Below are 27,040 nucleotides of genomic sequence, written 5' to 3'. Positions count from 1 at the left end.
ACTATTCTTGAATTTGTCTTATTGTTGAAAAAGCTCTATTAAAGAGAGATGTTTTGGTGTGTGTGTGTGTGTGTGTGTGTGTGTGTGTGTGTGTGTGTGTGTGTGTGTGTGTGTGTGTGTGTGTGTGTGTGTGTGTGTGTGTGTGTGTGTGTGTGTGTGTGTGTGTGTGTGCGCATATGTAAAGTTGTAGGAACGATGTGTTCCCTATTATAATTTTATTTGAACTCTGCTTAGTTGTAGGGATGATGTGTTCCCTTATAATTGTATTTGAACTTTGCTTAAATGAAGGGGAGGACTTCATGAAATAAAGTGGAGACTGGAGAATGAACATAATTAAAGAAATACACTGACGGTTTGGCATGTCAGCTTTTTGATCAGCCTGCCTTTGTGTGACAAGAAAATTGGTACCAGCACTCACCATCTGTTTAGTGGATGGCTGGGGCTAGTCAGTGTCACCTCGGAAGTGAGGAAATCTGCTGTAGATATATGACTTTGAGTCATGAAATCATGTGAGCTCAACATATTGTTGCTGCGGTCGTAACCAGTGTTTAGTTTGGAACAATTTGTGGTCAAAACTCAGTTCATCCAGTTTTGGAAAGTACCTAAGGGAAAGAAGGTACAATCAGTGTCCTTGGCGTTGTCTTGCCTAGTCCTCATTTACCAATCTTCTAAACAAGACCACGAGGTTTGCATTTGAAACATGAGACGTAAGTAAGCATTCTTCTTTGTAAAAGTCATATATTTTTGACATGAAGCTCATACGATCTGCTATACATGCATTGTCTTAAGGCTAGAGTACCGAACTCCTGGCGTCACTCGCTCGTTCCCTGGATCACGGACGCTTTTCTCTGTGTAAAATAACATTGGGTCATCTTAGAATGGTCTCATATAAGAATCGTGGTCCCAATATATACAAATTGTCAGGGAGCTGGGTTTGTATCATTTACGATAGTCATAACATTGACTCTCTGGAAAAGATGAATTAATTTGGTGGTGGTAACATTAGAAATGTCTCACCGTCAGTTGATGCATTGCTTCATATCCATATGAGTCAAGCCGCCGGGCTCTTTGGTTTATTTTTTGAACACAGTTCAGGGTTTCCTGCAGGAAAAAGTCTTGACCAGGGGGGATGTCATGGCGCACATTTTTGATAATTAATTAATTAATTCGAGTAATTAATTCACTTCATTTTTAATATTAATTCTTATTTTTGCCCTATAAAAACACATGAATGTGCCCACAATTCGTGCACAGATGATGCACTATGCATGTACACTCTTTTCACAGCTTTCAAACAAAAAAATCCGCTTGGAAATCCGTTCAGGCATTCAGGAGATACCAGCCCTTATGTTTTCTTCAAATGTAAACAAACATGGCTGCCATGTTTGAAAGATAGGGTTGGTATGGGGGTTAAACATGCAATTTCGCGATCGCGATCATGCCTAGTACATTGTTGGAGGTCCAAAAAGTTTTTTTGAAAAAAAAAATCTTTGAAAAAAAAAAAAAAAAAAAAAAAAAAAAAAAAAAAAATTTTTTTTTTTTTTTATTTTTTAGACCCTTGGGGGGGCGGGGGGGTTTTCTGGCCGGGCGGGGCGCCTGGCCTGTAAAGTGCTGCAGGAAACCCTGCAGTTCTTTGCAGCGATGTTAAACACGTCTTTGGGAATTCAGAATAGGGGGAGGGGACTGTGACTCAGGTAGGATGCGTACATTTTACGTCAGACTTCGGTGCCCAATAGAGACACTGTAGTATAGACAATTTTAACTGCAAGTTCAAATTGGTATCATCACACAACAAGGCCAACCAACAGAACAGTTTGGGCCCCCTGTGGGCTTTTCGGACTTCCTGACCACCTCAAATTTGAGTTTTCATGTAAGCAGCAGAGGTGTGGAAATGCGACATAGCTGACCCATGTTATCAGATGTACTATAAGCTCTCATCGAAGTAACATATTGCTGAGAATGTATCTAATCTCCCTGTTGTGAAATCAAATCAGGACAGCTCGGGTTGTGTTCAGTATGGAGGAACACGTCTTTGGCTCATAGCCAACACTTAAGTCCAATGTTGTCAGGATTAGTTTTTCTACCTCTGCTTTCAAGTTACAATCCCAACCTTTAGAAGCAGTGAGCAGTAGGGATGCACATTTGAAATAAGTCCTTGATTCATGTATTAACAATCCATTATCTTTAATTACATATAGTGTCAACAAGAAGCAATACTTTTCCTGACTCATGCACTGATTTCCTTTTCACTATCATCAATGTGTTAGACCAAAATATCTACCACTGTGTGTCTGCCTGGTCACAATTAATAAATGGAGCTTTCAACTCCACCAACAGCGCATAGGCAAAGCAAATGGATAAGTAAACAAGAGAAATGCCTGTCGGGCTTAACTGAAATGAAAATGAAAATTCTTCTGGAAGACCTGAATGATGAGTGAAGCAATATTTCATCCGGTGCATTTTATTTTGTTTACAAGCTTGAATATGCTGCCAGTGAATACCTGGTATTCCGCTCCATCTGGCGGACAATAACAACATTTCCTCCGAAAATGTGACCCAAAATATTTTGATCGTTAACCTTGATCAACACGAATGAGGAATAATCCATTATTGCTTAATCATGTGTACATATCTTCCGAGATGATCTGTGTTCGTGGTGGCCAGTATAGGGATCGACGAAACAGGCGATAATCGAAGTCGATATTCATAACATTTATTAATATCGCAAAATATCTATATCGAAAAAAAAGTTGGAAAAAATGTCGATATATATATATTTTGTATTTCTTTTTTGCATCTTGGTTACTGATTGTCACAGATTTCCTGCTGCGGAATACGTTTTTAACGCTATTCTAGTATGTGGTGACTAGACTCAAATTGGGGGATACATTTTTTTATTTTTTTGCTTAAAATGCATATCGGTTCATAATATCGGTTATCGGCCTCTTTGATCACGACTTATCGATATCGAAATCGCACATGGAAATCCCATATCGGTCGACCCCTAATGGCTAGTCATCTCAGGGGCAGACGGTGAGGGCAAATGTCGCAGAGGAATGCCTCTGTGTAACTGCACTGTGAAGCCATATGGATTGGCAGAGACAAGTTTCATGTGTAACTGTGTTGTAGTGTCAGAGCTTATAAGGCAGGTTTAATGTTAGATGGGTGTTTAGTCTGGTCTATAGCAGCACTGTATCATTTCACAGCAGGGAGTTTTGTCTTGTACGAGTCTATACGATTATGGACCCCTGTGTTGTGTTAGGCAGGCGTGCGCTGGAAGGTATGATTCTGAGCATGTGTCTTTATTTCCAGTGCCTGTGTTCATTCTTACTACAAAATACTTTATATAGACAGACAGCCTGTGTGTGTGTTTGTGCACGTGGCTGCGTCACTGTGTGCACTGCAAGCACATATGCGTGTGAAGTGAATTTCAGGAATGTGTGTGCGAGTTCCAGAAACTTCTTGGGAGAGCCTGGGTTAGCCGTGGTAGATTTGGACCAGGGGGCAGTGACCTACATAGCTCTATGTCTAAAACCTATATTTAACCCACACTCTGCCATCGTGTTTTGCACTGGATATTCACATCCTAGTCTACACTTAAATTGTAACCACTGGATAGCAGACACTGGAGCCCACTTTAATGTCCACTGGACATTAAATATTGACTTGACTTGTCCTTTAAAGTTGTTCATTGGTTCAGGGCATTTGCCATAGCCGAGAGTTTTGTCAACTCCGGTGGAACTTGACCACACAGTGATGGGCGCCCGCTGGACTAGTGGTCCAGGCGCATACCACATAGGCTACGATGCCGGACAGAGCGTTGCAGGTTCGAGCCCCGATACCGGCGACCTTTGCTGCTTGTCAATCCCCTTCTCTCACACCCTGTTTCCTGTCTATATCATCACTGTATACTATCAATAAAGGCAGAAAAGCCTCTTTAAAAAAAGAAGAAGAAAAAAATACAGTGATACTTATTCATTTTGGTTAATCTTACTGCTCATTGTCAGACATGATAAAAACCATGCACGCTGGCTTGTTTTTACAGGCCCCCCTTTTAGCTTATGCCCCCCCCCCCCAACCCCCGTTAACCCTTCTGATCTTGTAAAGAAGACAGTGGCTCCGGTGTCCCATCATGCACCTGTGTGGCTTGATTGGGGGCATGCTGACCTCTTGACCCAGATGCTGACCCCACCTGCCCCCTGGCCTGGTGAGTACAAGTGTTGATGGACGCTCTCACATGAGATGTGGCAGGTCCACTTATCTCCAGTGGAGAGGAAGAGAGGACCGTGACAGGAGAGGAAAGCAGAGGAGTGCCAACAGGACTTCTTTTAAAAGACCCTGATAGAATTTCACCAGTTTAAATTAATTTCATAAGTTCATGGTTTGTCGCATGACACCAGGGTGACTCACTGGCTCTGGTTGCTGAATCCCACATGAAATGAAAGACAACTATAATAGCATGAGCCACAATGAAAGAATGACATAGAAGTGCTATCAGTACACAGTGCACTGGAATTATCTCGATTCTCAACACAAAATACTCTGCTTACCCACTTTCAAACTAGAGTCCCAATTTGCGTATGTTGTGTCAAAACATTTCAGAATGTTCTGAAATTGCAGATCTACAATCTTAACAATTCTGTCTTGATGTGATGTGTTGTGAGCGTGAGGTTGTAGATCGGCTAAGGTTTGGGTCATCTTTGAAACTTTGGTTGAAAACGTTGACAGGTTTAACTTGAATGAGAGTCCAAAAGTAGAAGATGGATGATGTGGCATTGACTTCACCTCCTCGTCTGGCAACGAGTCAAAACTCTTCCAACAGGAGGAGTTCTCTTGCGCTGATTGATAAACAATAAATGGAGAGGTTCCATTCACTGTGAAAGGGTCCTGCCAGTCAGGAGTGAGCTTTTTCACAGTGTTGTGAAAGGAGTTTAGAATTTAGAAGACAATGACTTGCTAACAAAAAGGCTTTTCGTTTTTAAGAAAAGTTTGGTCAAAGTTTTCTCAGAGTAAAGTTATTTTTTATTTCTAGTAAGAAACGACAATGGCAAAGTTCCGCGGACAATAGTTCTTGGGATAATCCAGGGACAATGCTGGCAAAGTATTTTTTTCTTCTCTTCCTGATTGAAGTTAGGAAGGACAATAGTCCATGTCCTGTGGACAATGAGTGGCTCCCTGTGGACAAGTGGATGACTTCCCCACGGCCAACACAAACACAGCATGCAGGTGCTCCTCTCCCTCCATTCAGACCCATCCGTGGCCATGGAAACCATTGTCCCTAAACCTTCCGCTCCAGCCGCTCTCCCCATGCACTCATCTATCGTCCCTGTCAGCCAGAAACCTCGCATCTCCCCATTTCAACTTTTTTATGCTGTCGTTGTTTTCTTTTCTCGTAAATCAGGGGTCTTCAACGTTTTCAGGCCAGGGACTGAGAGAGAGATGAAGCAGGGACCCCCCCCCCTACATATTATATAAAATTGCGTTGAAGATTAAAAATGTTCGTAGATTTCTTAAACAGCTTAGACTTATTTGACAGCACTGTCATCAATCATGTTGGAGTGATGTGTATTTTCAGACATTTAACCACTTGAACCGTCAAATACTTACTCTGTTCTTCTTTTCCCTCTACAAACCTCTTTGCCAAAAATTGACGATCTACAAGCTTTGTAAGCTGTTGTAGATCTGCTATTTTTGGCTAATGTTCCACTCAGAATAGGGATGCTAGGGTTCAAATGGTTAATGTAAAAAACATGATCCTATCACTCAAAGATTTGGCGGCCCCCCTGTAGTAACTCTTAAGGACCCCCTAGGGGTCCCTGACCCCCTGTTGAAGACCCCTGCCGTAAATGAATGTTTGCCCTACTTCTTAGTGCAGCAGTGTTGCACAAAAGTAGCATAACTAGCCGATTTACAAGCTCACAACGCGTTGCATCGCGACCCGTTGTGAATTTTTGTTTTTTCTCTTCTTCTTAATTTTTTTTTTAAACATTTGTTTATTGGGTTTTTTAACAAGCATTCATTGTATGAATCAGCAAAAGTGTTTTAATACTTTCTCTTTTTCTTTTAAGTTTAAGTGAGAGTGGTCAAAGTTTAAGTGAGAGTGGTCAAAAGTGTCTATGGGTTTTATAAATATTGAACCAATGAAAAAAGTATTAACAAGAGCTTGTCAGTAAATAATAACAACTTTGTAATTTGAACCCAGGTTCTTTTTTTCATTTCCATGAAAAGTAATGCTTTTGGACAAGTTTTCCACCCAGCAGCGACGATATAGTACATGCATGCAAGTGTATTGCACACACACTCGTATTCACAGATTGATAAGCCATGAGCTGATTGTCCGAGACACACATGCGCAAACACACCTCCTGTGCAGCTGTAATTCCCATTTGGAGGCAGTGGGCTGTGAGAGACGGACCGCTGAGCTAGACCTGAACATTCACAGACAACTGACTCACTCATTGATAGTGTGTGGCTGACACACACACACACACACACACACACACACACACACACCCACACACACACACACACACACACACACACACACACACACACACACACACACACACACACACACACACACACACACACACACACACTGAATTGATGATGCCTCTAATGTACATTATGTGAGTTCACATTGCATCATGAACTGAATGTGTGTGTGTGTGTGTGTGTGTGTGTGTGTGTGTGTGTGTGTGTGTGTGTGTGTGTGTGTGTGTGTGTGTGTGTGTGTGTGTGTGTGTGTGTGTGTGTGTGTGTGTGTGTGTGTGTGTGTGTGTGTTCACGCGCACACGTGTGCACATGCATGCGTGTATGCACATGGTGGTTTGGCTTGGTTTTCCTGTGTAGACCATATCAGTAACGGATGTTTGAGCCCCTGGCTATCTGCTGTGGCTTCCCTTTGGCAGGTCGGACACACATACGCATGCACGTGTGCGCGCGCGCACACACACACACACACACACACACACACACACACACACACACACACACTGAGCCTCCTGTAGCCGATCTTGCCAGATGATATTATGATTATGTTATGTTATATTTGCACATGCTTGTTTGTGCACACGTGTGTAGCCATTGGCCAGCACCAGGGGGAGCCATTTCCCTCCAGTCTCTCCTCGCAGTGGTTTCCATCATGTCTTTCTTCTCTTCTCTATATTATTACCTTGTTTGTTTTTATTCCACCTCATGCTTTTGTGTGCAAAAGGCTACACCAGTCCTACTGGTCATCAGTCCATTATCTATATATATATCGACAGCCTGTGTCTGTCAAGATGATTAGCGATCATCACATAATAATCATAAGCACAAGCACACACACTTGGCACTCGGGTGTACACACATGCTGATCCTCAGTGGCTGCTATTTCCTCACTACCCTGAGCCAACGTATTAACCTGGGGCTTTGTCTTTGCCCATACTGTCTGTAGCATGTGTCCGTTTACCTGCAGTACCTGTGTGGGTCTTTATCTGCCTGTTTGCTCCCTCAGACTCTCGGGTCTGTGTCAATCTGTCATCCATTTACCTGCTGCTGTGTCCACCTGTCGCCTCTTGCAGCTTCCGCTTGAGCCTGGCTGTTGCCTGTAATGTATCAGTGGACCAGTATCAGGCAAGCAATAGGGGAGACATCCTGCCTGGATGTTGTTGTCATTATGACCTGAACCCATGTGCCATGTCCCCCCAACCCCCCCCCCGCCCCCCCCCCCCCCCCTCACTACCACCGTGTTATGTTAGTGTGACAACGAGTGGTTGGTAGCTCAGTGACAGTGGACATGGTATGTAGCTTTCAACACCATATGTGGTGGTGTGTTGTGTGCGTCATCGGAGATCACCAGCTCTCACACACACACACACACACACACACACACACACACACACACACACACACACACACAATACAGTATATGTCGTATGAACTTGAATGCTGGAGGGGATGCGGTTAATTACCTGCAGCCTGCTGTCCATCTGTGCTTTTCCGTGTGTGTGTGTGTGTACGCGACTGCGTGTTAGTTTGAGTTTGGGCTAATCTGGGTTTATAGATTAGACCAGCAGTGTAGTGTGTGTGTGGGGGGAGAAGAAGAAGCAGCCATGTGGACACCACTGGACAATGCATGGTGCTCTTGTCTTAAAGAGAGATGAAGAGAAGACAGTGATGCTCTCTGCAGAATCTGCTGACAACTGCTGTCTTTTGCGAGGATGTTTTTTGTTTTTTTATTTAATCTTTTTACATTTTTTGTTAGCTATTGATTGAGGCTGTCTCCATCCTTTGGACATGCATGCTCTTCACGTACGCTTCTTCTGACAGGCTTGTCACTTTTTGTGGACGAAACCACATCCAATTTGCGGCGGACCCTGACGGGTAATTTAGAGAACGGTTCAGCAAGAGGGGAAAGAACAAAAATCTAACCTCAGTTATTTCCAATATAGAGCCCTGCCCTTTGTTTTCAAACTTTATTTTCACATCTTTGGAATACTTCTGAAGTTTCTTGTGGTCGTTTTCTTTGGAAACCAAACTTTATTTTCTCAAGCTCTGAGTTCCGAGTCTGGGTTTGAGCCAGTCTCCTGTTTGTACAAAATACTTTCCCCCCCCATTTTTTTCATTCTCTTGCTTGATAGCCCGAGTTATTCAATTCCATAATATTTCCCGGGTAACGATGATGTTGATTCTGGAGATTGATCTTGTAATCCAACTCTGCGTATAGCCTCCCTTTGTCAGGCAAAATCAATGTGGGTCAATAGCATCTCCTGAGTGGGAGAGGAAAGACAAAAACAAAACGGAGGCTGAGGCTGAGGAGAAGGAGGAGGAGAAAAGGGGGGTGCAGCTTAGGCGGCCTTTTGGAGATTTGCAGTGTTGCGGTGCAAGGGGATGGGGTGTTTGGGTTTGGCTCCCCAGTGGGTTTGCGAAGAGCTCCAATCTCCAAGTTCTGTCCTCCCAGTGAAAGAGGAAGGGGAGGTCTGTTGAGGGACTGGGGCAAGACGGGGACATCTCAAACACACACACACACACACACACACACACACACACACACACTGCTCATCAATACCCCCGGGGAGGGCGCAAAGAGGTCCGCACGAGGGAAGGGACACAGTGAAGGAGGAGGAGGAGCGAGATGTGTGTGTAGGGGGAGGTTGGTCGAGGGTTAGAGAGGAGGGGAGGTCTCTCAGGTCTTAGCCTGGGATGAGCACATACGTGCATTGCCTCTCCTCTGAGCCAGTGGTCAGCTGCTGGCCCAGGGCCTGCTATGAGGTCCCCTCTGTCCAGAAGTGGTCCCCGTGCTCCCCCTGCCAGCCTGACACAGAGATGGGAAACCGCCTCCAGCCCGAGGTCTCCTCCCCCGGCCCGTGTCCTCCCGGCCACGGCAGGCCTGAAGGCTGCCTGCGCAAACGCCTGCTCTCCGTGTCCAAGGTCCACCAGAAGCGGGACACTCTCTGGACGGCCAAACCGCTGCTAGGACCCGTCACAAAGGGCTCGACACCGGGACACACGCACACCTACCAGGATGGCAAAGGTAGACGGCAGAACGTGGTTGTTTATCGGGGGGTTTTGTTAAACACGTAAACCGGGTTTGGCATGGAGTGACACCTTGTGTTTTTGCACTGAGCCCCAGATGGTTCCTAGCTATGTCAGTAGACATTTCAAATTAATTGCCAGGGTGTTTACTTGGCTGCGCCTTTGGTTGATGGACTTCTCAGGTCACAGTCGCTTGGCTTGGGCTCAAACGTGAGCCTCTTAGCAAGACTTACCAGGACTTACAACTGTATTGCCTAGGTGTGATATGCCTTTAGGGAAATGGTCCAGGTTGTTATACTTTCTTGGGAAATGGTTGTTATATTTCTTCTTGGCTGGCGTGAAGGTCAGTGTCCTGAACTACAAGCGTGAAATAGTGGCCCGATATACAGCAAGGCCAGGGACTCAAGAGACGTGTGGGCAAAGCCTTTAACCAAGCTGAGCTCTGTCACTTTTCTTGGGGATTTGCGTCCCCTGTAATTGTTTGATCTGCGTCTCCGTCTGTTGTGTGTGTTTGACTGTGAATTTGCATGGATGTTTGCGACTCGGTTTGGCTGGACATTGGGTGCATCATCAGCACAAGGTTGTGTCATTGTGACCTCCTCCAAGACCTTTGACCTCTGAGGTGGTGGTGGGGCTGCACGTTGGCCAGAGCGGGGCGACCCCGGAGAGAAAGGCTTTGGTTAATTTGACAGGTCATAAATAACCTTTCGTATGGACCGATTTCTCTGAGTGGCTGCCATAACTGCGGTGTCAAGCGGCACCAATTTGTGTATGTGCGGCTGTTAGCCAACACCGCAGCTACATGGCAGCGCTCTGGGAAAATGTCTATAGCCCCATAGTTATCTTCACCCACTAGTAATTTGGCTCATTTGCAAGAGTTGTTGTGGTATTTCAGGATGGACTTGTGACTATGTGAGGCCCAGACGAGCTTGTCTGTGCGGGTCTGAATGACTGCATGTCAGCATGAAGGAGGGGACAGCCGAGCATCGCATTTAAAGATGCTCCGCTGGCCACCCCTGGGAACCGGACACAATAGTCAGCAGCTGGAAGTGGCGGGCCAAGCCAAGGGGAAGTGTAACGGAGCTGACAATTCGGGGTAACAGAAATGACCCACTTTCACCTCCACCACAACATAATTAAGGACCCATCAGGGAGACGAGATGAGGGAGAGATGGGGAGATGAAGGACAAAAGACAGTGAGAAGAAGGGATGGGACGATAATCACTATTATCGTTTATCGTGATAAAAAACACTCACAATAATCGTATTGTGGAGATTTAATTTTTCGTGAAATCATCCATTGCATTGGGATGAATTCACCTTTTATTTGCAGAGCTGCATATCCGGTACCACTTAAAATAATTGGTAAAACGGACCTGTAAATAACATAGTTGATACAGTTACAGTCTTTTTTGTGAGCTTGTAGATCTGCTATTTTTGGCCCCAAAATAAGGGATGGATATTTTGATTATCGCGATAATATAGTAAATCGCAATTTCTTTGGTCTCAATAATCGTGATATGAAATGTTGTCCAATCGTCCCATCCCTAGTGAGAAGAAGAAGGGAATTGAAGAACAGCATAATACAGGGCTGAAACAATGCAAACATTTAGATTTTCCAATTTTTCCTGAAATACACACTTTGTGTGTAGACTTTAAATGAGTAGCTTAGTGTGTGCGTGCATGCGTGCAAGCATGTAAGACTGAATCACTTATTCCTGTGCGTTTAGCGGAACAAAGCGCTCCCAGACAAGCGTGGCCCGTCCTCACGCCTGCTTTGGCTAACGCTCCGTGACAGCTCAAGATGTTGCCGGCATGGGTACAGTATTGTTTGTCCCTTATGCGCTGAATCAACCTTCCTATCATGCTGTGCTCGTGGCCCCACCAAGCAGATGACCCTTGAACACACTCACAACATACTCACACACTGTTGTCTTTTTTTTATGCACTTTTGTTTTGTGATTGTCCATTCATCTCTGTCCAGATTATTTTACTAATCTTAATGCATTCATTCACTTTACATATAGCCTTTTTTGTTACCACCACGCTCTGACTTTTCTGGTGTGGTGTCCTCTTAGACTTAGATCATCAACATTGTATAGGGACTGGCAAGAGTTGATTTTATTTGACTTTATTGCATCTTCACAATGAGAAACCAACGTTTCGGCTATCCGGCCTTCTTCAGTGTATGAAGACGAAGGCTGGATAGGCGAAACGTTTGTCCGTCCCCTTTTTGTTTCGTCTCCAATTGCCTATCGATGCAAACTTTGTGTGGTTTTCTTTCTCTGATCAGTTTAAAGGTGGAGAGCAGGTGTTCTGTCAGATCCCCCATAAGCCTCCTGTGCACCGACAGGTTCAGCTATCGGCCAATCAGGGCCAGCGGCTCCCCAGGGAAGTCCGGTAACCTGAGGGGAGGCTAGGCTGCATGCGTGGAGTAACAAGATGAGCACAAATGAAATGGATTAGCCTGCATTACACCAGAAAGAAAGGGGCCCCCAATGAAAACCAGTTAGGGTGATTTGATTGTGGTGGGTGAGAATGGAGGCTGGATGGAAGGCTTGCCTCACATCTCATTTTTCTCATACACACACACGCACGCGACCAAGGTTGGTGCACATGCACACGCACCAGGGTAAAGGAAGAGGCCATGGCAAAAGGAAAGGAAAAAAAATACTCAATGCTTCTATCCCTGACTTCCTACACTGCAAATTCCGAATGTTAAAGGGACACTACTACATTTTTGATGTAAATGTAATTTATGATGTTTATCAAAGTCTTTAGAAACAAACAATATTCACGTTTTAAATTGACAAAGAAAAGGTGTGAAACCATGGTACGACTGAGCATAGCCAGTGGAGTCCTGATGGATGTGCCTCAGTGCCTGGAGGCTAAAGCTGAGGGCATTAAGTCACTGCAGGGGTCAAGATGACACACTGACCAGCTGACCAACTGACCAGTCCTACAGACTAACTGGAGCGTCACTGGTCAAGCCTGTCTCCTATTAACAAATGTGTGTGTGAGACACAATCACATACAGTAGGATAGCAGTGCTAGAGGTTGGCATACAGGCAGAAGAATATGGTGACTGATTTACCGTGGCTGTGTGTGTGTGTGTGTGTGTGTGTGTGTGTGTGTGTGTCTCTCTCTTTCTCTCTCACTCTCTCACACACACACACACACACACACACACACACACACACACACACGCACACATGCAGATAGTCTCTCTGTACATGCTTGAATCCTGACATTGACAGTTTGGATATAGAAAATAGAGATAGAGAGCATGACAGCTAATTTTAATTGGATGAAGCAAAGACCAGGATTTCATATTGGCACAGCGCGCGCGCACACACACACACACACACACACACACACACACACACACACACACACACACACACACACACACACACACACACATAATAGTGTGTTTCGGGAATTGGGGGGTTAGGGTCAGTCAAGTGCAAAATGGGGGCAATGCTCTGTTGTCCTTCAAAGTAACCCTGCCTGCCTCTCTTTGTTTCTGTCTTTCTTGTTGACATTCTCCTTCACGTTTGGGTGCACGTGCACCGCCTGCCCCCCTGCCGTTCTCTGGTTCTGTCTGTCTGTCTGTCTGTCTGTATCTCTGTCTGTCTGTCTGTCTGTCTGTCTGTCTGTCTGTCTGTCTGTTATGACCCAGCCTTAGTACCCAGGTGTTATGATGAGTGATGACCCAACACCACCTCATACTAAAGTACATTTACTACAATTTTGAGGTATTTTTACTTTGCTGGAGTAGTTCCAATTCCAAATACTTTTACTTCTATTTCACTACATCTCACATCCACATTGTACTTTTACTCCATTGAATTTATTTGAAAGCTTTAGTTACTTTGAAGATTTTGATTGTTATTACAAAATATACATTAACCACTTCAGCCCTATTATCTACAAGCACACAACGCATTGTGAGCTTGCAGATCGGCTATTTTCAAAATATATATATTTTTTTTACATTTGAAAACTTAAAATGGGACATTCTCCATAATGAGTACTTTCTAATTTTGATACCAATACTTCTGTACTTTTACTTCCAGACTTTTACTTGTAACAGAGTATTTCTACATTGCAGTATTGATACTTTTACTTAAGTGAAAGTACCTTTTCCACCACTGCCCAACATCACCTCGTTCTAAAAAACTCTCATTTGCTTTCCTTCCCTCCGCCGCCCACACTCACTCAGTCACTCAGTGGGGTAATGGAGGTAATGGAGTAATCTAATGGCATGATTGGCATCTAATTTAAGGAGAGCTCTCTCTCTCTCTCTCTCTCAACCTGTTTAAGACTTAATAGGCAACACCGGCCGAGCGGAGCTGGATAATGGCTGGTCCTCAATCATGGCTGACCAGCACCTAATGAAGTCATACTGACAAGTAGCGGGTCATAATTGAGTTGTATTTGGAGCGGTGTGTGTGTGTTTATGCGCGCGTGGACCTGCGTACATTTGTGCCTCTGCGTGTGGGTGTGTATTGGTGTGTGTGTGTGTGTGTGCGTGTGCGTGTGTGTGTGTGTCTGTGTGTGTGTGTGTGTGTGTGTGTGTGTGTGTGTGTGTGCGCGCGCGTGTGTGTGCGCGCGCGACTTGCATGTCGCAAGCATGGGAGGGGGTTCATTTGCATCTTGATTCTGTGTGACAAATTGCTGTAACGGATAATCTAGTCAAAAAGATGGAGCGGGTCTGGGCTCAGGGCTCAGCTGCCTGGTCTTCATTTATGAGGACACAGAGGCCAGTGAACAAGTGAGCAGAGAGTAAAAATCACACCCGTGTGAAGTGGAGCTGTGTGTGTGTGTGTGTGTGTGTGTGTGTGTGTGTGTGTGTGTGTGTGTGTGTGTGTGTGTGTGTGTGTGTGTGTGTGTGTGTGTGTGTGTGTGTGTGTGTGTGTGTGTGTGTGTGTGTGTGGATCATGTGTACCGATTTTTGTGACATTTGAAGAAAATATGTAGGAAAAGGAGCAAAAAGTGTGTTTTGGAGAAAATTCAAGATGGCGGAAAATCTATCATGGCGCAAATGGGCGTGGCCTATATGGGGAGATGCGTCATGACCCAAGGAATCCAGGGAAAAAATATTTTTAATTTTCCGACCTACGGTTCAAGAGTTACAGGCCAAAACGTAAAGTGGGGTGTTATAGCGCCACCATGAGGCCAAATGACACAATTATTTTTTATTTAATCCTTGAAATCATTATGAACCTCCTCTCCAAGTCTTGAAACTGTAGCCCCTGTGGTTTGCGAGAGACAAATAATTGAATGTGAGTTTTTGCGATTCCCATTCTAAGTCAATGGGGAAAATTAATTCACTAATAAATTAATATCAATTAAACTATAGAACCTTTCTCTTAGAAAAGTAATAGCCCACGATTCCCGAGTAAGCCGGTCGATTTGACATATGGCGCGAGTGTGTGGTGGCAAAACTGTGGGACTAGTGGCGTGCCGAAGTTTAGGAAGTTCAGGCTACATACAGACACACACACAGACAGACCCACACGGCCACGTATAGGGAGCCTGTGCTTCACACAGCTCCAAAAAGGGGGTGAATATGTTGAGTATCAGGTGCAACCGGCCCAAATACAGACCCATCTGTGTTATAGGCCTGTAACCGGCTCTGAATGGAAGGCTTGATTACCACATCAGGACATAACGGTCAGATAATCACTGGAATCAGTCTGTTGGCCAGATGTGTCAGAGCATGGAAACACTGGAAGATGAATTGAATGGAGAGAGAGAGAGAGTTGTAGGTAGGTTTCCCAAACAGTGTGGGTCGGGATGCATTTTTATTGGTCGTGGGTAAATATCTTTTTTTCCCTTCCTTTGTTTTCTACATTTAAAAAAAACGACACTAGGCCTCTATATGACAACAGCAAGCAAGGGGAAATGGCGAGGAATTAATTTTGAACAGAATAACTGGAGAGAGAGAGAGAGAAATAATCTTTACATTTCAAAAACTAGTGTGAAACTGTTGTGTGCTGTAGTGAAAATAACATATGTGTGAGATTGTAGATCAGCTATTTTCACTAGTTTGGGACTTTGGGTCCTACTCAAGACATAACATTTCTCTTTTGGGTCTCGAACTAAAATGTTTGGGAACCACTGAACTAATAGACATTGTACAGAAGATTGTGTGGATTCATCTTTTTGAATCTCTTTTCGTCCGAAGCCTTCTCTCATAGAAACATTTAAGTTGACCTTCTTATGTTATTAACTCTCATTTTCCTTCTTGCTTTATTTCATTCTGTCCAGTTACTCTGTTCTAAATTATTTCCCCACCATTTATTTCCCCTTGCTTGCTGTTGTCATATAGAGCCTCCTAGTGGCTGTGCCTGTCTACTGCACCACATTGCAGCCTGAACAAGCAAACAAGATGAACAAGACTCCCTGCAGTGATGACACATGTCACTCTTTAGCCAGCCTCTATCCTCCACTATCAGTGACACTTTAACCTCCGTTGCACCTCTCTCTCTCCACCTCAAACCACTCTCTCATTGCCCCTTTAACCTGACTCGTGTTTCGCAGAGTGCTGCTGATGATATGAGTGTGCGTATGCAGGGTTATTTATCCCACACCGTGAAGTGAACCACCTGGGGAAAAAGTTCATAGCTAAACACATACTAGGAATAAGAGCGGGGCCTCAGTGTGTGTGTGTGTGTGTGTGTGTGTGTGTGTGTGTGTGTGTGTGTGTGTGTGTGTGTGTGTGTGTGTGTGTGTGTGTGTGTGTGTGTGTGTGTGTGTGTGTGTGTGTGTGTGTGTGTGTGTGTGTGTGTGTGTGTGTGTGCGTATGCGAGAGAGGAGTTGAAGTCTCTCTCACTGCAGTTAATTCAATAAGACAGGTGCTCCTAATAGGTTAATAGGCCAAATGTGTTTACGCTACATGCTGCTGAATGTGCTCCAGTAATAGTATACGTGCACTTGTGTGTGTATGGTTAGTATGTGTTAGCACATGCTAACATGTAAGGACATGTATGCTACAGTATGCTTCAGCTTATTTTTAGTGTTACACAAGCAATGGCCATTAGTTGATGTGGTTTTATTAGTGCACGTTCTTCTTAGTTTTTACAGTCTTGCGGCCTCAACAGGATCCTGGATTTATGGGCAGAATCAGAGAGTTTTTTTTCTTGTCTCCTACAACAGCTTTTGCCTTGTTGCTTATGAAAGCTTATTTATACACTGGCCCTGTCATCACTCTAGGGGTGCAACAACAGTTAATGGATCTAATTTGATAAAGTCATCGATTTGTTTGAATTTAAAAAAGAATAATAGAAGATCTACATGCTTGTCGCATTGTGATGTGTGTGGTGACATTTCTTTATTGAATCATAGATTTTTGATTCACAAATTATTATTGGTAGAATAATCGCTAAGACAATAATCGATAGTTGCAGCCCTACTCTAATGCCTAATTTGCGCACCAGCAGATCTACAAGCTCACAATGTGTTGCAGTGCGACACGTTGTGACCTTGTAGATTGACTATTGTTATTAATTATGGTCATGGTTCATTTTCATTAATTTACTTAATGACCCTGATCAGACATGACCCTTTTCCGTCCCATTGCTTCTTGCTTGCAGTCAAATCCTCTGGGGTCTCTGTCAGTCCTGCAAGGCCTAGTCTCCACCAGTCTAGTTAGTAACCTTGGGAACCAAACATTTCCGAGCCGCATGTGGCCCATAGGTGAGGAGCCTATATCTACTGTTTCTGAAGCATGAGGCAGCTTGATGTACATGTACACCAGTATATGCATGCTGGGACCAACCAACCTAGCTCTGGTCCATGCTATGTCACCGATGATCCCTTGTGCCTTCAGGAAAGGCTGGGCACCCTCTCGTCCTGTAGTAAAAATAAAAAATACAGTTTCGCTACTCACCAAAACAAAGACTGCTTTAGGGACTTCCTTAGTGGGAACACTCTGGGCCCCCCACCTCACGTCTAAAACACACTTTTCACCCAGAAAAGAAAATATTTCACCGGAAGGCAAAATCAGTTCAATGGAAATGTTCTATTTACAAGATCTGTAGAGGGCGCATTGGAGTAGCTAAAACCTCTGTGAAATATTTTCTTTTCTGGCCAAAAAGTGTATTTTAGATGTGTTGATTTCATTATGCATCCTGCAAAGCTTGGCTAATATGACCCTGGGCGTACAACAAACTTTGAGTGCTTTGTGCCAAGATGCAGGCCAGATGTAGGCCACGCTAGGGAGCCCGGACTAAGCCAGATGTTGGAGCTTAGCTCCTTCCAGTAGCCCTGCTCAAAGGGGAATGTATAAAATGGGCAACACATATAAGTGTGCATTCTGTGTGTGATTGTGGTTGGGATCACTGCATTACGACTGGTACCCGAGGACTGCCCTTCTCTTCCTGAGCTTTACCTCCCAACCGACCACAGACCCCTCCTCCCTGTACCCCGGCCAGGGGCGTCACACCAAATTCTGGGCCCTGGGTACAAGGATTCACTGCGGGCCCCCCATGAATGTTAACTATTGAAAAATAGCAGATATACAAGCTCACAGCGCGGCACCGAGTGCCGCGCTGCGAGCTTGTAGATCTGCTATTTTTGAAAAATCGTGAAAATGTGTGCCAAGAAACCTATGTTTCCATGTCAGTGATGCTCAAACTTTTTCATGATATTTAGTTTTCTCAAAATATTTAGTTCCAGGGACCCCCCAGAAGCATAATTTGAGTTACAAATGTTCACTTAAAAAAGAAATATATATTCAAAGATTTGCGCACATTTTCACGACTTTTCAAAAATAGCAGATCTACAAGCTCGCAGCGCGGCACTCGGTGCCGCGCTGTGAGCTTGTATATCTGCCATTTTTCAATAGCTAAAGTTACTAGGGCCCCTCCACCTTGGGCCCTGGTAACTCAGTCCCACTTTCCTACCCCTTGTGACGCCCCTGACCCGGGCCCTGGTCTCTGTGCGCCAGGCATATCCCCAGCTCCAGGTCCCTTTTGTGTGGAGATCAGCTGGAGCCTCCATTAAGCCTGAATAGGAGAGACCAATCCTGTGGAAAGCTCATGTTCCCCCATAGAGACTCATTATAAAAGAGGAGAGAGAGCGGGAGGCGGGGAGAAAGGGTTATTTTAAGAGGCTCTTTAATTCTTTCTGGTTAATGAGTTGTCCTCTTCACCATGGCAACCTCTCTTTGAGGGCTTCCACTCTATACGTGTAGACTGACGAGGGTACAAATACTCAGGAAAAACTAAAAACTACCTGGAGATAGGGAGGTTGCTCACTGCGTTGAGCTACAGAAGTCATTATGGGTTGTAAAACCGCGGGAGAGTGTGTCAAAAAGAACTTAACTTTTGTTCTAAATCTTGTTTATTTACAGCTGAAGGTAAAGTCACAACAGGACTCCAACAGTTGTGGGGTCAGAACAGGGTCATAACAGTTGTGGAATAAAACAAAGCTTCTAATCTGAAGATATCTGAACTCCTTTTGTTTCTGTAGGTGTATATTTTGGCCACAAGGTGTCAGTATACGACTGACGGGTAACTGTAAACAGACTCATTCAGTCTGTGACTGTCTTTGCAATATTGTAGTCCGTACTGACTGAAATGGCGATGGCTTTCAAAACCACAGCAGTTAAAACAAAACTATTAATAATATGACAAAAGACGAATTAACATATTAATGGGATTGTGTTAATTATCCCTTGAAAATGAGCATCAGATTAATTACCTAGCACTAGCAGGCTGGCCACAAATGTATCCCTACACACCGGCTCCCACCCAAAGAATAAATAAAAACATGAGGTGTTCGAAGTTTAATTTGGTGCCATGGGGTCTTTAATTCTGGGCTATTTGATCAGTGCCCTCTTTCTCCTCGGGGGAACCATTAGGAACGCGCTCACTGCCTTTGAGCAAAGCCCACTTCTCTCTATTAATCCATCCATCCTTCCATAATGGCTCACATGTGACAGAGGGCGAGAAATGAAGGGATGAACTGGAGGGATAGAGAGGGTGTTTTATTACAGAGAGGAGGAGAGGGGCAGGGAGGGGTAAATGGATTTTGGGGTTCTCTGTGTCTTTCCCAGACGAGGGCTCAGGATAGGATTATCATCTTCAGATGATGTGCAGTGCAGTGCACCCTGTCCGTGCACGTGGGCGTGCACATGAACACACTCTAGCTCTTAGACATCACGTGGCATGTATTCCCAAGTTAGTTGTAGACAGACAGATGATCCCACCATAATGCTTTTAGTGTGTGTGTGCGTGCGCGTGTGTTTTTTCAACCAATACCGATCACTGTTCCTTTTGGCCTCTGGACTGAGACAATATTATTTATCTACCGGTACGGTTGTGATGTATCCAAACACATAGAAAGTTAGCAATGCTTTGTGTTCAGGATTCAGAAACTCTTAATGAACTTACCTTCTGTGTCTCATTGCAGTGAGATTCTTCTGATTCAATATTAGAAAATACTATGGGTATGATGTTAGTTATACAAGCACACATATTGGCTCAGATCAAACCCGTTCCATCCTCACCAGGGGTCACATAACATATATATAACATAGGGTAAGCCATGAATCGATGCTGGCCTGGCCTGTATTTTGAGGCACGAGCGCTAGCCTAAAGGCTGCTGTAATTGGTCACCCAGAAGGAATGATGTCACTGTAACCTCGGTAAGAAATGGGACACGTTCCTTTTCGCAGTTCATGTTCTGTTGTTGGATGATCGCTGCATATGTCTGCCAGGGTTATGCCGTTTACTGTCTTAGCACGACGTCATCATCACTTTCACCTGAGAGTTGATGGCTGTAGTTGTGGGCACACGCACTAGTTGTCCACGATTTATATTTATTCCGCCTTTTCTTTTGGCATCCTACAACTTCCACATTCTTCTAGAAATTTCGTTCAAACTTCAACTTGTTCAGCTTTACACAGTTATTATTGGTTGTACTTTTCTCTTTACAAATTGTGATTTAGATTCCCAGTGGATTGATTTGAAATTCATTTTATCTTACTATTTATATTACTGCTTGGGCGTGAGCTAAATCAAAAGTCTGTCTGAGGTGGGATGGTTAACATAATATACTTTGTGCGTGTTTTCAGCTAACTGCTTTTCTAGTTTTAATGTATTTGGGGCTTTTCAGATCAATTTGATACTAGGCCAGATGAACCAGTGCCAAAGCCAATCATGCATGTTTATATTGATAATCAACAGTGGCCACCGCCAGCCACCAGAACTCACATCCAAGCCCCAAATATGACCACTGGTTACTTGGCTCCAGGGACAATTGGGTGGTTGACTTCCTGAACCCCCACCCTCTGACCTAGTGCCGTGGCTGATGACAAGTGAGCTGCTAACTAGGAAATGGGTCATATGATACTATTAACTATACTCCCTTCCCTATAGGGGAGGGCGTTACAGTATCATCTCTCTCTCTCTCTCTCTCTCTCTCTCTCTCTCTCTCTCTCTCTCTCTCTCTCTCTCTCTCTCTCACACACACACTAACTCCCATTGTGATTGGCTTGGCTGTAACTAGGGATGGGACGATATGAAACTTTCATATCACGATTATTGTGACAAAAGAAATCGCGGTTTACGATATTATCACAATAATCAAAATCCATTAACCTGGGGTGGAACATTAGCCAAACAATAGCAGATCTACAAGTTCACAATGTGTTGCGTTGCAACACGTTGTGAGCTTGTAGATCAGCTATTCTTTTTGGCAGACATTTGATAGAGAGTGAAAAAAAGACTATCAAGTACGTATATTATAAGTACCTTTTACCAATTATAGAGGGTTTAAGTGGTACCAGATATGCAGCTCGGCAAATAAAAGGTGAATTGTTCCCAGTGCATGACGGAGGACGATATCACTATAAATCAAATCTCCACGATACGATTATCGTGAGTGTTTTTATCACGATAAAATAATATCGCTTATCGTCCCATCCCTAGCTATAAGCCTGTAACATATTTCCCTTTGGTATATCCCCATATTCTCTTCACTCTCACACTGAACAGTAGCTCTTCTTCCTTTTCTCCATAGTGATAAGGGCTAGCCTCAGGTGGCCTGCCGCGCTGTGCCCTTGGGCTAGCGGAGGCACTTAACCTAAATTGGCTCGCTCTGTGTCTGTGCCTCTCTGTCTGTTTCAGACAAGCCCCTCTGTGTTGGTAACGTGAGCCGATGAAGCCATGCAGACCACAGCAGTGACACGCTACACTCCGCGTAAATGATATCGCATTTGTACAACAGCTGAGCTTAAGGAGCATTTTCCTCTTTCTGTGGGCCTGTTGCCTTGCACAACCTGCTACCTCCTTGAACATTACTGAGGTGTAGAGTGTAAAGTGTAACTTGAAGCTCTGTGTGTTTTTCTTTATTGTTTGCGTTATAATACCAAGTAAATCTGTGCCTTCGGTCAAATGTGTTTGTTAAAAACCTGTTCTGTATTGACGATGTGGATACAATCATACCCAAATAATCTGAACTGTAGTGACATTAGAGATCTCATGGTGCATTGAATTGCTTTGTATCCTAATGGAATTTAATGTCAACGTATTCTACTCTTATGTTACACATCTGGCACTCTACCCAAGGGAGTCTGAAATGTAAATGAAATGTAAAATGTGCAAAAAAGGTTGCTTTCATGAGTTATGCCAGTAAGTGCCTCTCACACCTATTGATCGTAAACATGGCCTGCTCCAAACTCATCATTTTAATGAAGTCAGCTGTGAGGTTTTATGTGTGAGTATTTAACCTGTAGTCTTACACACACATGTGCACACACGCAGATACACACATACACGTTATGCACCCACTATAAAGTCCCATAGGATCGCTACACATCATCGCTGTGTGTACCTATGTCAGATTTATGACAATGTATGGGTTTAGTTAATTAATCAAATGCGTTTATGGGGGCTGGAGGACACACATGCACACAACTCTGGCTCATAGAAGCCAGGTTCAGACAGCCCTGGTGTTGAAATATAGGTCAGGAGAGCAGTGTGGCGGGGACCATAATGTTGTGTGTCTGTGGGAGCCCATGCATGTACTGTATGTGCATACGCATTTGGGTGTAATTGCATGCTTGCATGAATGTGTTCTATGGGCGAGTGCATGGATTTATTGGCTTATAACCTATATATAAGAGTCTGTGTGTGTGTTTATTGAAGAGAGAGACTAGAGACAAAAGGGAAAGTGGTGGTGGTTGGCCTTTATAATCCAGAGCAACTGTATCGTAATGTGCGACAATATCTGTTGTGCAAGTGCAGTGGGTCGCAGAGCCAGCCACATTCATACACCATCATCACATCCTTAGCTTGTAGTACATGCTTACCCATTGTACACCCAATCCCATGCCCTATAATCATGGGTCGAAGCCTCGTGTAAGCCATCACAAGGCAAGGGACCGGTCACCGAGACGTCAACAGTTTTAGGTCTAGCAGTTATTGATGTGGTCGATTCCAAGGGGATCCGTTGGGAAGTGAGGGAAGTCTTTTAGTCGATATGACTGGAGACAGGGTGACCAGAGGCTAATGTCTCCTAATGCATTCTGGAGAGTTACCAGAGTCTCCCGCTGGGATGGTATTACATACATGATATTACTGTACATTATCTGATATATAATTATTAGCGTATTACTTGTCTGAACCTTTAACCTACATACAGTATGGTACACTATCTGTTTCAGTAGACAGTTTTGTTTTGTCTAAAGGTTTTTGTATTTTAGCAATCTGATAGGCTAAGGATTTTCCATATTGTGGAAAGATTATGAAGGAGGAGTAATTTCATGGGCAATCTAGTAAGAAGCCTATAAGCCTAAAGTATATAATTCTCTTTTGTCAGTACATTATACTGTTATTTCTGAACATGAGTGCTAGCTCTTAATATTTCCCATTTCTTCAGTTTGGTAAAGGACAAAAGGCCAATGAGATTAGATTTACAACCCTGTCGCTAGGGGAAAAGGGACGGTTTAGCCACAAATCCTTCCTGACAGGGGACATAAAAAGTGCTCTGGGCCATGAACAAAAATGCCACCCTCTCCAAAAGGAGCAAAAACACAGAAGCACAAAACGGCCTGCTCGTAAAATAACCACTTTTGAGCTCGCTGCTCAACAGAGGCACACATCTAAATTTGACACGCCTTTTGCTCAACTGAAGCTTACATTTTAGGCCATAAAGGTTACTGCTCTGGTGTGTTTGTGTTGGTGGGGGCTTATGAAAATGTTACACGCCTTCCTGTCACTTTTGTCCCCCTTTCCAGTCTCAAAAGGTCTCGACTCTCGAGGCGGGCCAGCTAACTGCTTAATTTAGCTAATGATCATTAATGAATTGGGACAGACCCTACAAGATGATGTTAGTAGCAGTTATCTAACATTCTAACCTATTTGGATTTGGAGAAACATTGCGTATAGTCAACAACTTGTTGACACTTATACTTTACTTGTTGATACTTACACTTGTTGAATCTACTTACACTGCTTAGAGAATTGTCCACTAGACTCTTGGTCTTGGTTGACGATCTTGTGATCTATTCTTAAACTGCAGTGTCTGTTCTCCTCTCTCTCGTCTCTTTCTCATATTCTAGTCGCTGGGTTGAATTTCAAAGGGGTCCACGGGGAGTACCCAGGGTTAGACGCCGATGAAGAGAAAATTAGGCATGACCGCTAAGCCTGCTGGGCCTTTGTGTGTATGTGTGTCCTCCTCCTGCGTTTGCATTCATTGCGCTTTCTTCTTACAGACTTGATACCTGCAGATTTCTTACACTCGCACACATTCAAGCGTTTATCTCTTCTCTTCTCCTCTTCTCTTCGTCCCCTTTATCTTCCATCATCTCTCCACTCTTCTTTCACCTTACACTTGTTTATCCTTCGCCTTCTCCCTCCAGCTTTATTTTGTCTGTCAGTCTATATCCACCCTATTGTCCTCTATTGCCTATACGCCGCCTCCGTTCTGTTCTGCCACTCGTTTTGTACTTTGTAGTTGTTCCACTTCTGCCACATCAGAAGTATCTTTGAACCTATTGTTTGCGCAGACTCTTTACCAATGTCTCTTTCTTCTGCTATCCTCTATCATGTTAGTATTGTGTTTTCAGCTTTTCTTTCACGCCAAATTTCTCTCATGCTCGCGCCAACACGCAAAGTTTCTCTCGTGCATACACTTTGACGCATGCACGCACGCACGCACACACACACACACACACACACACACACACACACACACACACACACACACACACACGCTATCTGCATGTGTTAGGATAGCTGTGTGTGGTGATCATTGATCAACACGAGACATTAATGATAGTGTTATTATGCACTCACTCGAGTGGACAGAGTGAACCCAACACACACGCACGCACACACACACACACACACACACACACACACACACACACACACACACACACACACACTCAGAGGCTGAATATGTTAGCGGTGGCCAGTGTGTGTTCTCTGGGCGTAGTTTGCAGGGTGTTGTCCTGTTCTTAAAAACTTTTTCTCATGGATCACAATGGCGGAGTTGACTATAGAAGGAGGCCCCATAGCCTTTCACCGAGAAGAATACCCCAATACGCACGCCCGCGCACGCTCACACACGCAATGCAGTGGTTTTTGCCATTACCTCACATTTGCATGAAACGTGTACTATTTGTATCAACTCAAGTAACAGGTGAAGTATTTCCCCCTGTGAAGACAAACTGCACACACACAAAATGCTTGGCAATCTAATTGGAACGATGCAGTCTGCCCTAATAGTTGCTGTTTAAGAGGTGGCTGAGGCAGCTCAGACACACTGATGCACTCTCCAGTGGAATGTCTTGTTATTAGTGTAGATATTCAGACAGACTTCCCTCTGTGAAATCCTGAGTCCTAAATCTCCAGCATTCCCTGCCCATGTTGCCATGGATGTACGTGTTGTTGGCGTGTACATGGTGCGTTGATGTAGCACCCTTTTCTCCAAAAGCACTTTACACTAATGTGTATTACATTCACCCATTCACACGCAAACCATGCAAGGCACCAACCTGCCCATTCAGCAGCAGTCAGGGCTTCAGTGTCTCTAGCTCATGGACACTTCAACCTTCTAATTTAGGGTGACCAGACGTCCCGTTTTGGCCGGGACAGTCACGTTTTCAAGCTGCGTGTCCCGGTGTCCCGACAAATATCTCTAAAACACTAATATGTCCCGGTTTTCAACATTCACTACAAAATTGTCCCGGTTTTCACCAGAATTAAAATAATAGTAGCTGTTTTCAGTGGTTGCATAGATATTTATCATGTTCTTTTCATGTAAACATGCTCACCGTGACCTAGTAACCAATCAGAAAACATGAACAAAATTCATTGCGTGACTGAATTCAACCCTGGGAGTGTTTGTCAATCACTCTGCGGTGTGTATGTGCGAGTGCACGAACGTTAGAGAATGGGCACGCGCGTGCGCGGTAACGTGCGCATTGCTTTGAGGGTCCCGGTTTTAGGCAACAGTGGTTTGCGTCCCGGTTTGAGTGGCTGAAAATATGGCCACCCTATTCTAATTCCAAGTTAGACGCCCTAACTCTGGAGTCACTGCTGCCCCTGTGTGTTTTATGTTGGTGTTGCTTTACGTGCGTGCGTGAGCGTGCGTGCGTGCGTGTCTTCTTGTGGAAGAGTGTTGGCTGCATGTGCTGGAATCCCAGCGCCGACTGAGAAGCTGCTTGAATAGAGCAGGTCAGACGGAAAGGCCTTGGAAGGGGAGGGGAGGGGGGTTGGGTTGTATGTGGGGTTTCCCAGTAACCTCTGTCTCAGTGACCCACAGAGAACAGCAGCATACATCACAGTGGAGAGGTGGAGAGAGAAGGTCCAAGAGACTGGGGAGAGAAAGGGAGAGTGAGGGAAAGGGCGGGGCAGGCGATGAAAGGATGCGAGACAAGAGTCGAGGGAGAGGAACATGGAGAGACACAGACACAGACACACACACACACACACACACACACACACACACACACACACACACACACACACACACACACACACACACACACACACACACACACACAGTAAAATCCTTCGTGTTTATTTCATTTTGTACACTCTTCGAGATTAAATTAACTAAGGATTTGACTGTGCAGAGATGGCAAGGAAGGCAGAGAAACAAGAATCAAGAGGGTTTATCTCAGAATGAGTGACAAATGAATAGAGGCCGTCCGACATATTGTCTGGCCGATAAAGCGGACATTATTTGAAGATTTCTTCCCACTTTTTGACTAAAGCCCTTTGCACACAGGACAGTTGCGTTTCTTCCGTTTGCTGTATGAATAAAACGCATTGGATTTGGTGTGCAATGCTGTGCGGAATCGGCGCTGCGGATCCCAAAAGGAGTCATAAAAGGAGTGATGAGTTTTTTACCGCATGCGACAAGACGCACAAATCGAACTGGGTTCGATCAAGAAAAAAACGCACGGCCGCAGCCACTCGTCGCACGGCTAATTCGGATCTGGTGTGCATGAGGTCGTAGAGAATCTTTGTTTTCTTTTTAAAAAATGAAATTGTCC

The 27,040-nt window shown here is 44.3% G+C and overlaps 1 protein-coding gene across 2 annotated transcripts in view; it reads left to right on the top strand.

Moving 5' to 3' along the window:
- nhsl1b (NHS-like 1b) overlaps window positions 1-27,040 on the top strand; it is a 160,928-nt gene that overhangs the window by 94,017 nt on the left and 39,871 nt on the right. The gene's annotated exons all lie outside the window — the stretch shown is intronic.

The sequence above is a fragment of the Nannobrachium achirus genome (assembly GCF_963921795.1).
Source record: "Nannobrachium achirus genome assembly, chromosome: 16".
Lineage (NCBI taxonomy): Eukaryota > Metazoa > Chordata > Actinopteri > Myctophiformes > Myctophidae > Nannobrachium > Nannobrachium achirus.
This window is presented reverse-complemented; position numbering and strand designations above follow the sequence as displayed.